Here is a 12190-nt window from a genome sequence, read left to right as displayed (position 1 = left end):
ATAAAGTGATCTGGAGGCTTATCTTGAGACCTTGTAAGAAACTTATATGTTGAGGGAACATAAAGTGATCTGGAGGCTTATCTTGAGACCTTGTTCTTATTTATATCCTTCCAACTAGAGGAATTAAAGTTAGGAGAATTCTTTTTGACACCTTTTCTCTTCAGTTGTTGTTCTACCATAATATTTTGATGCACTAAGTCCTCCAACACCACATAATTTTGTAATTCCACAACATCACTTATATCACTATTCAGCCCTTGTAAGAAACCTGCCATAGAAGCTTCCATATCTTCACTAATATTGGCCCTAATTAACCACACCTCCATCTCCTTATAATAATCATCCACACTTTTGCTACCTTGTGTGAGCCTTTGAAGCTTATTATGAAGGTCTCTATGATAGTAAGAAGGAACAAATCTCTATCGAATTAACCTCGTAATCTCCATCCAACTATCCACCATTGGTTCTTCATACCTCACTCTTTCTTGTTGTAATTGATCCCACCAAATGAGTGCATAATCAGTAAATTACATGGTTGCCACCTTTACCTTCTTCTCTTCCGTGTAATTATTGCATGAAAAGAGTTTTTCAATTTTCATCTCCCACTCAAGATAAGCCTCCAGATCACTTTTTCCTTGAAATAATGGTATTTTCAGCTTAACTCTCTCTATTCTATCTCCTCTACCACCATATTTAGTTTCTCTTCTCCTTCTTCTACATCCGTCGTCATCATTATTGACATCGACTTTTTGCACTCTAATTCCATTATTGAAGAAGATCCTATATCTCAAACTCGTATACCTGGAGAATTCCCAGAATGGTTTCGTGCATATGTAAGTGCTTTATTGAAGTTTGTTGCAAATAAATTAGAACTTTTCACCTAACTATTGTGAATATCATGTTTGTATAGGCCAGTGGCAAGGCAAATGGTGTGACTGACCCTAACTTGTTATCATTAGTTTGGGGTCCTAACTGAATGGTCAAAACTTGGCACAAGTATTACATTAATGGGGACAAATTTCACACAAAAGCTTGGTCTCAGGGTAAGAAAACCATAAATAGTGGAGTTTATGTGAAAGGAGTTACTAGAGGAGGGGAAGATGATTTCTATGGAGTCATCCAACATATCTTTGAGTTGGAGTATTACAAATTGCATCACAAGGTAGCCTTGTTTTACTGCCAATGGTTTGATCTCAAACGGAACAAAGGAACCAAAGTTCATCCACAATATAATATTGTAGATATCAAGATGAATCGAAAATATGATCTCTACGATCCCTTCATAATTGCACAAAAAGCTAGACAAGTGTATTATGTACCCTATCCTAAAATGCGAACTGATAAGCGTCACTGGTCTGCAGTTATCAAAACAAAGCCTATGGGTCATGTAGACGTGGATGGAGCCGATGAGGACATGCCATATCAAGATGAAGATATGGCACATGTTGAACAATTAACTGAAATTGAAGAAATGGTTGGCTTGCATGAAGAAACACACAGCGATGAAGAAGTCAATGTAACGTTTGTTCCAAATAGTCCAATTGATAATGATAGTGATATGGATGATGAAGATGGGAATGATTCTTCAATTGACCTTTGAATTTTTAGTAAGTATAAATAGTAGTTGATTGTTTGTATAAATCTTCATATTCTACCTTTTTATATATTAGTTTTAGATTCAATTTCTTAAATATTGTAGAGTTGATAATCTTGAATTGTGTGTGCTAATTATTTTTATTCATGTTATTTTTTATAGATGACTCCCAAAAAAAAAAAAAAGATTAGACTCAAGCTTCCTTTGAAGAAAAATCACATGATTTTACCGCATAAGGTAACTCAAGTAGCTCAGCAGGTACAAGCAACAATTGATCAATTTCCACTAGATGTCAATGCCACTACACCAACCTCACAATATGTGCGGCATCCCACCCAACAACATTTTAAGCATCCTACCCAACAAGCTGCAGTGCTTCCACTCCCACCTAATAAGGAGCACCAATCTGAACCAATTATAGTGATGATCCCCACACCAAGTTTTGTCCCAAAAGACAACATTTCCCCGACTACTGATCATTCACCGTCACAACCATTAACATCTGCTGCTTCACAACATATTTCAATTTCCGCTAATCCACCACCTTCAAGCCCTGTTGCTATTGGTAATAAGACTCAAGGGTCAAGATGCTCCAATTTTAGTCATGGGGTTGCGCCTGATGGGAGAACAATGATATGGGCGGATGGTCGAGGGTATGTAACTAGTCCTGATTAACTTTTCATTACTACATGAGGATTATGGTTCGTTTGAATTTATTTTTTTTAAAAATTGTTTACATGTGGTTACCGTGTAGGGTGGCCTCGAGGGCCCTCACCTCAGTCATTACATCACAGTATGTTGATCCTTATCCTAGTTGGGGAGCAATTCCATAATTAACTTTGGAACGCTGTTTCGACAAATTTGGTGTAAGATTAAGTTATATATCTTGTTAATGAGTTGAACTGTTGTGTGGATACTAATTGCAACATTATAACTTATTTGTAATGTAATGTTGCAGGAGAAAGTTGCTTGGTTGCTTGAGCACAATTTTCAGATTAGGAATATCTTCAATACAAAAGGATCAATGCGTCTTTCTGATATGTTGATGCAAGCGAGAAAGAAGCGTAACTGTCCAACTTGGATCAGAGAAACTGTTTGGAATGATCTTGAGAAGATATGGATGAATCCGTCGTTTAAGGAGATATCAAATCGAGCTAAGAAAAATCATGCTTCTTCTAAAGGAGGAGCTTCTTCTATATCCATTGCTGAACATACCATTCAGATGGTACACTTTCTATATCAAGGACATGCCTACTATTTGCTATTTTTATTGTTTTGTTGTGTTGTTGTTTCAAAATGAATAGAGCTATTTTGCTGAAATATTTTGTTGTTTTTCTTTGCTGCTGAAATGTGCCTCTCATTTTATTCACAGTTCTTTTGTTTTTTATTTTTTGTAAGGCTGAAGAGTTAGGTAGAGACCCCACATTGGATGAGGTATTTTTAAAAACTCACACTAAGAAGAAGGAAAACTCTTGGGTTGATGAAAGAGCAAAAAAAACATATGTAAGAAATATTAAATCATTCATTCATTCATTCTTTCATTAGTATTTCCTGTAAAAGTAATTTGATTATGTTAAATTATTTTCTATTTGAGTAGCAAAATTTTTAAGGTAAGTTGCAACAAGCTTTCAAAAATGGGGAAACATCTAGTAGTTGTAGCCAAGTGGTTAATGCGGAAGCTCGCCTAGACATAGGGGTCCGATCTGTTGGGGGGAAGAATAAAGGAAGGATCTATGGTGCTGGAGATAGATCCTCGCTTTATAGACTAGGTGTCGCAAGTCTAGTCTTAGATTCTCGTCCATTTAGAGGTTGCACTAATGTCTTGTCTCATCACTCTAACGAGATAGCTGCATAGATAACAACATTAGAGGAACGAGCAAAAGCGGCAAAACACGATGCACGAGAGGCGCGAGATGAACTAAGGAAAGCAGAGCCACATCGACAAGAGGATGAGTAGCACACTATAGAGCTCCAGATACAACTAGCAACATTGGCAAAAACTGTTGCTTCCATACAGGCTGAGTCATCCCGTCGTCGTCGTAATCCAGATTATGACGAGGATGAGTCTAACGATGATGACGGTGATGAGTAATACTGATTTCATTGTCACTTTTGTATAGTAGTTATAACTACATATTTTGCTTAGACTTGTAGGCATTATCTATATATATTCTTACGATAATGTTGTTATGTGTATTTTGAAACTTATGCTAGTGACAATGTGCTTACTTTGAGAATTATGGTAGTGTAAGTTGTCCTTATTTTGAAACTTGTGGTAGTCAGGATGTGTATTTTAAAAACACTTTTTATATAAAATTTCACTTTGTTTTGACAAAGATGTTTTAATATGCTTATAATTTATTTTAAACATATATTAAAAAAATACAGCAAATTGTAAAACAAAAAACAAAAAATAGATTTAAATCTTTTTTTCATTACCCATGAACATGTCATGGATAAAATTATAAATATCAAATATAAAAAAATATAATTTGTCACAGATGGTCCGTCGGTAATGTTAACTGCGACATTTCTGTCGGTAATTATCTACGACATTATCCACAGAACATCTATGAGTAAGTTTACCCACGGAGTCTCGGTAAGTCATACTACCCACATACAATCCTTAAGTAAGTGTATCCTATTGCTTTTTCGTCGGTAAATATTTTCCTAGGAGCGATGTAGCTACGAACCCATGCCCGTGGGTAATCCGTGCGTAATTTTTAGTTACCTACAGACATTCCGTGGGTAAAGATAAAATCTGCCGTAAATATATACAATTTTTCTTGTAGTGAACCCCCTCATTACCTTAGAAGATTAGATAGTATTAGATCATTAAAGTAGATTATTAAAATTAGATTAGTATAAAAATTTATTAACATAGGATATTAATAAAATTAAGATAGTAATGAGATTATTAGAAGTTCTATTAAAACATTAGCACTTTACAAAAGTTCTCTAAAGACTTCTACACCTACCCGACCGCTTGCATGTCTATTTCCTTACCTCAATCTCCAGAAATCAACCAAAAACATTACTAAAGGAGATAAAGAGAAAATGGGAAAAACACTAAAGCTGAAACAAGAGACTAGTGAAATTAAGAGTTGATAAAGTAGGTATCTTCCATAAATCAGGTCGAGTTGAAGGGATTATCCTTAGAAAAACTGAGTTCTTTTCTTAGAACTAACTTCACTTTCGAATGTAGGTTTTATGGGTTCAATTTAAATCTCATTTGCTGTAGGCACGATTTAATGAGTTTGATGTTGGGTTTTTATTGAAAATTGAGAGTGAGAGGAAACTATGTGTAGGAAATGTTGAAAATATGCACTTAACTCTTTTAAAAATCATCCATTTTGCATATGTTGGTGTCACGATTCTAATGTGTTAGTAATCCCAAGAAATAGAATCAATTATGATAGGTGGAATACAAAATTAATGTGTTCCTTGAATTCCTACACATGTAGTTTTGCTTTTAATTCTCTATTATTTTTCCCCTGATTTCCTTCTCTTTTGTCTCTGATTTCCTTCTTGTATCTCTATGTCTGACCATGTTTTTTATGATTCTACCTCTGATCAAGTTGTTTCACATTCTACATCTAATCATATTTCTTCTGAGTCTCCCTTTGATCATATTTCCTATAAGTCTGCCTTTAATCATGTTTCCTCTGCTCTTCCTCTGATCATGCTGCCTCTGATAAGAGTTTATTGACGTTGCCTCTGATCAGAACTCCCATGATCAGAATGTGTAACAAATGAATGCTTCCAATTAAGTGATTGCGCAATTGAGACATCCTATGATGAATGGTTTGAAGTTAATTTATCCTCTAGCTTATATATTGTTATGTTGAGATTGAATTAATTGTTGCATTTGATGTGTTGATGAGATATGCGTTGCATACATGATACTACATATGCATTCCATACATTAATTCATAACATGCATGGCCCCAGTACATGATGGGACATTTGAGGATTATTTCAAGCATGAAACAATGGGTAATGGGAGAACAATCGGGACGCTGGTTTGGGGTGATGGTCATACCAACTTTCCCAAGAGGTCTCAACTATCTTGGTGACCCACATCAAGATAATTGAGAATATTTTCTGTACTCTAAGGAAAAGAAAGATGTCATGCATAATTTTTCAATACTTTAAAGAAAAGGAAGAATCATGAAGCTTTTCTAATTTAAGAAAAGGAAGAGGAATTGAGGTGTTTCCATATTTTAAGGAAAATGTATTTTGACACTTTTAAAGTTAAAGACTCTTTTAAAGGTAACATTGCATATTCATGTCATACTTTTCATTACATTTAAGGAAAATTATTCCTAACTGCACCTCCCTTCTCACCCCCTATTTTCTATGTATTATAGCCGATAAAAGAGGCTAAATCTGGAATCGTAACTAGATGATGTAGTTTCTTTTGTGTTGTGGTTAAGCACTAAATTATTTTGTAATTTGGTAGATCAGAAGATTACTTGTCAACTATATATTTTGTAGTTACAATTTATTTTGATGATTATACTTATGCCATTTTGAATGATTGATTTTGAAATATTAGAATGTATAAAATTTATTACTATATTTTAGATGCAAGGTGATGAGTTTTACATAAAGATTGAGGAAACCCAAGGAAACTATATAAAAAAGTATTAAAAATGATTTAAATGGTTTGTCAATAGAAGTACATAGAGATTACTGTTGAGTTAAAGTAATAAAGATTATATCAAATATGGTATGCTTCTATTAAAGTAATATAGATTATATGGAATATGAGGTTAGTAAAATGTAAGGTTAAGCATACAAATTTAAATCGTTCGTATGGAATGTAAGGTTGGAAAAATATGAAGTATTCCTAGCTTAGAGGTGAAAGTAGGAGACCATACCATACTACCAGTCACCTAGTTTAAACACCTAAGATTAATTTTTCAAAACAGAGGAGAAGTAACGGGATCTGTAAACTGTTAAATTCCAGTATAGTTGCTAAAATGAGTAATGGGAAATGAAGAAAATACTCATTTAAAAGAGTTAGAAGCAATGTAACCAATAAGTTAGGAAAAATATTGACAATATTTTATCAACTTTCTAATTGTTAAAGATTAGTGTAATTTCTTTGCAATAATTGAGACAGTTTGGTAATTTTGGTTATGTAGTGAAAGTCTAGTTCCGTTTGGATTTGGTTTTGGGATGGTAAAATCAAAAGTTGATTATTGGGATACTGGAACTGTGATTTCCTATTGGTTTGGTTGAATGCTTGACAGTCTCTGATACTCTACTGTAGATGTAGAAACTTGTAGTAATTAAATTCCAAATAATTTAAATTATATCAAACATGTGTGTGCACGTGTTTGGTACACCTTCTGTGTGAGTGTATCAAAATACTAGATTTGGATTTTAGCCCAATAAAAGGGATGAATAGGGGACTGTGAGATAGTTTGTAGGGAATAAAAAGGCTATAGGTTCCTCTCATCAGATTACCTCTTATCTAGTTTTCCTCTAACATAATTTTCCTTGGATATTGTTCTTCTTCTTATCTGACTTCCTCTAATAAGATATTCCTCTTATACAATTTTTCTTCTGATCAGATTACTTCTAATCAGATTTTCCTTTAATACAATACTTCTAATCAGATGTTCCTTTAATACAATTTTTCTTCTCATCAAAAGTACCATTGTCTTGGTGATTGCTTGAGTCCATAGAATAATATTTAAGATGACACATCCCAATTTTTCTTCCTTTAATATCAAAACCCCTAATTTTCCTCATAAGAATAGTCTTCTTCAGATCACCATGAAGGAAGGTTGTTTTGACATCCAATTGCTCCAATTACATAATGAGTGAGAAACTATAAACAACAAAATTATGATTGATGAATGCGTAGCTGATCATATCAAAATTATGATTGATAAATAATAAAATTATAAATAGTTCTTCATTTCTCAATTCTTCAGCAATATGAAATGCATAGTTGATCATATCAACTAAGAACCCATACCTTTGAGGTGGATTTATTTGTCTTCTGTGTTTATCCTCGCTAGAAAATACTCATTTTTAATATCATCATCTCAATCAGCTGCTACATGGTTCATAAGTTGATCTTGCCCAGGGGTTGGTTTAAAACAGACCTTGGCTCATTTCCACCTCTAAGCTCCACCTCAAGTTCAAAACATTTTGAAACTAAATTTGGTCCTCACTATATTTAGTGACTTGTAGAGTTCTTCTTCATGAAATTTGACATCTCTATTTATAATGCATCTTTTATTTTCAATGTACCAAATTAAGTAACTTTTCACGCCATCAGGATATCCAAAAAAATATCCTTTCTTTGCTATAGGTTCCTTTTTTCCATCATTTACATGATAATTTGTGGTACACCCAAAACATTATGGTGGCCAAAGATTGTTTACTAGTCCAAGCATCTTGAAGAGTTTTCAAATTTATGGCTTTTGATGGGCTTATATTGATGAGATAACAGGTTTTGTGAGCAGCTCCAACCCAAAATTTCATAGGTCTACTTGAGTTTGACAACATACACATCATTCTTTATAGGATAGTTCTATTCATTCTTTCAGCCAATTCATGTTGCTAAGGAGTGTGCCTAACAATTTTATGTCTAGTTATACTTTGTTGCTTGCAAAAACTTGTAAAACCTTCACTACAAGACTTTAAGCCATTATTTGTTCTAACGGTTTTAATCTTCCTTTCAGTTTTCATTTGTATCATTTTCTTCCATTCCTTGAAAGTATTAAAGGCTTCATTATTACTTTTAAAAAAGTAAATCCAAAGTTTTCAACTACTATTATCTAGAAAAGTAATCAGATAGCTAATACCTCCATGAGAAGTTATCCTTGCTAGTTCCCATAAATCACTATAGACAGAGTCTATAATTTCTTTGGTGTAGTGTGGACTATTTGTGAATTTAGCCCTATGCATTTTTCCATATACGTAATGTTCACAAAATAGGAGTTCTCCAATATTGTCTCCACCTAAAACTCCTTGTTGCTCAAAATATACATCTTTTTGAGACTCATGTGTCCCCACCTTTGATGTCATAGACTTCTGTTTTCTGATTGGATAATACAGTCTCTGTATTTCGTATTATGATACTTCCATCTAGGACATAAGTGCCATTTTCATTGTGACTTTTCATCATCATTATAGCACCTTCCATTATCTTCAATATACCATGTTTAACTTGATATGAGCAACCATATTCCTCCATCATTTATAAGGAATATTAAATTTTTGTTGAGTTGAGGGACGCGTGTCCTTCTTGTTGGTACCCTCCATGTACCATCCTCAAGCCCTAAATTTATTGAACCAATTCTCACAATATTTTATTCTGAATTATTCCCTATGATGACCCCGATCTATTAGTTTCTTAAATCCAATCTCTTTTGAGTCATATAAAATGAACATTTTGAGTCCAAGACCCACTCATTGTCACAATATCTTGTAGTGGCCATTAGCACATCAACATTTAGGTAACCTTCTAAAGAAATTGATACCGTCTAGCATCCTCCCCACTATCATTTTTCTTGATTTTCATCTCACGACAATATTTCTTTAAAATGCCCCTCTTGTTAGACTTAAATGGTAAAAACCTTACCATGCATCTAGAATATCGTAATTAATTCATACATTTTGAAAAAACGAAACAAGTCATACAACGAACAAAATAAATTATAACTACAAATTTATAATTTACAATCACCTTTTGAAGAACCAAAATTACATGGCATATTACTTTTAAACAAAATATAACTACTAAATGTTGTCCTCTAGCTCTAACTCCAGCCTTACTTCCTTCCCACTATTATAATGAAATAGGGCGGTTTGAAATAAGTTTCTAAAGAAAATAATGAAAGCTTGACATGAATATGCAATGCTTCTATTAATCATAGGCCAAACATTTAAAACATTTTCTTTACTTTAAGCATAGGAAACTGTACATTCTCTTTCTTTTCTTAATTTAGAAACTATTAATAATTTCTATTTCCTTTTTATAAGGAAATGTTGGATGATTTCCATTTCCTTTTTATAAGGTAAAGCTATGAAATTTCAATTTCCATTTCTAAGGAAAGGCTCCTCTAATTACCCAGATGTGGGTAACCCTGGCAATTGGAGTCTCTTGCAAAGGTAGTATTGCCATGACCCCTATTGATGTCCCAATTGTTTTACCTTTACCCATTGTTTTTAGAGTGAAACAATACTGAAATGTCTCACTATAATATGCATGTCATTATTTTCTTTAGGAAATGCAACATGTTTTTGCATCATGTATACGATGATATCTCAATAACCAATTGAATAAATATTATTAATTTCATTCAACATTAAAATTATAAATAAAAGAATACATATATAGCTTGCATTAATCATCATAACTTATTCTAACTTGAGGTAATACAATTAGTGGTGTCTTTGAATCAGAGGATCAAAGTCAATATATTTTTGAATCAGGGGCAATGGGATTAGAGGATACATGGAACAGTGGTAGCGTGGTCAAAGGATACATAGACTGGAGGCAGCATGGTGAAATGATACACTGACCCGATGCAGATGACCAGTGATCAGAGTCAGAGGCAAATGAACAGTTATCAGAGGCATATGAACAGTGATCTAAGTCAGAGGCATATGAATAGTGATCAGATTCAGAGACAAATGAAAAATGATCAGAGTTAGAGACAAATGAACAATAATCAGAGTTAGAGGCAGATGAATAATAATTAGTGATAGAGGTAAAGGATACGTGAATCAGAGGTAGCATGGTTAAAGGATACGTGGATTAGAGGCAACATGGTTAGAGGAACTTGGATTAGAAGCAAAAGAAGAAAAGAATCAATGACAAGAGAAGAAAAAGAATCAGACACATCAAAAGAAAAAGAAAACCAAGGGCAAAAACTGATTAGAAGCATAAAATGTATCACATGCAAAAATTGATAAAAAAACAGAAAACAGAAAAAAGATGGTTTAGGGAAAATGCATAAAATTAGAAATTCGCCCATCACAGTTAGCCCCTATTACTTAAATCTCAACACATCAAAATCATCACATAAACATATGCAAAATGGATGACTTTAAAAGAGTGAAGTGGAGTTTTTTAACATTTCCTATGTGATGAACTTCACAGTTTTCCTCACTCTCATATTTAAAGGAACCCATTATTTCAAACCTTGAGAGGAAAAAGGATAAATGGAGAAGACGATGAACAATAACTGGGTTTTGGTGTTTCTAGAATGTTTTTGAGAGTGTGTAACTGGAAGTGAAAGAAGATTGAAGGGGAAAATGGGTTAGTACCCGTGAGTGAAGGATAAAGAGAGAAAAATAAAGGTGGCATGTTATCTTTCTGCAACATGGACTTGTTAATTTTATTACTTTCCTATTTTACCCTTGATCCTTATTCAATATTAATAAAAATACAACATTAATCGTTACTAAAGTTCTAGAAATTCTAATTAATACTTAAATTATATATATATATATATATATATATATATTTCTAAGGTAGTAAGATGGTTGTTACATTCTCCCCCCTTAAAAAGTTTTGTCCTCAAAATTTGAGAACGTACATATTGGAAGAGATAGGGATACTCCTTCATCATCTCACCCTTTTCCCCAGGTTGTTTGCTCTAGTGATGATCTTCCCCAAACAACCTTTACTAAGGGAATGGTCTTATTCCTTAATGCTTTTATGATTGTATCAATAATTTGAGTTGGTAATAGATTGTAGGTAAGGCTGGGTTTCAATTGAAGGGTTCATAACTCAAGATCTGATAAGGGTCTAGGGTATATTTATTGAGTTGAGAGACATAAAAAATATAATGTAAACCTGAAAAATTGGGTGGTAAGGCTAATTTATAGGCTAAGGGACCTATCCTATGTATGAATTGAAAGGGTCCAACATAATGAGGACTTTGTTTCTTGACCTTTAACACCCTATCTAAGGAATACATGGTTGCGTTCACCAAATTCTAGGGATCCTCGCATATGATCAGCATAACTCTTTTGTCTAATGTGAGCTACTTTCAATTTGTTATGAATGATGTTGATCATTTTTGTGGTTTCTTAAATAAGTTAAGGTCCTAGAGTTCCCTTGCCCCCTACCTTTGACCAACGTAAAGGAGTTCTACATTTGCTCCTATACAATGCTCATATGGGGGCCATACCTATACTAGTGTGGTAACTATTGTTATAAGCAAATTATATTAGAGGCAAGTGTATATCCCAACTTCCATCATCCTCTAAGACATAAGCCCTCAACATGTCTTATAAAATTTGAACGGTCCATACAGTTTGTGGATGGTAAGTAGTGCTAAGATACAACCTGGTTCCTAAAGATTGTTGGAAAGCTTTCGAAAATATAAAAGTGAGTTTTGTTGAAACAAACTCCATATTTAAAGTTTTGATGAAAATAAACAAATGTTAATTAAGAAAGTTAATTATGATTCTAAAATGTTATGTTAAGTTAACTTGTGCTTTTGAGTGAATTTATTTAAGAACAGAATCAAAGCAAAGCAGAAAAGACATCAATAAGAACATTCTGCATAAAAACAGAGAATGATCTCCAGTTTCAAGAATGTTCATCACAACACATTG

The sequence above is a fragment of the Cicer arietinum genome, chromosome 5, assembly GCF_000331145.2.
Source record: "Cicer arietinum cultivar CDC Frontier isolate Library 1 chromosome 5, Cicar.CDCFrontier_v2.0, whole genome shotgun sequence".
NCBI lineage: Eukaryota > Viridiplantae > Streptophyta > Magnoliopsida > Fabales > Fabaceae > Cicer > Cicer arietinum.
Note: the sequence above shows the minus strand (reverse complement) of the source record.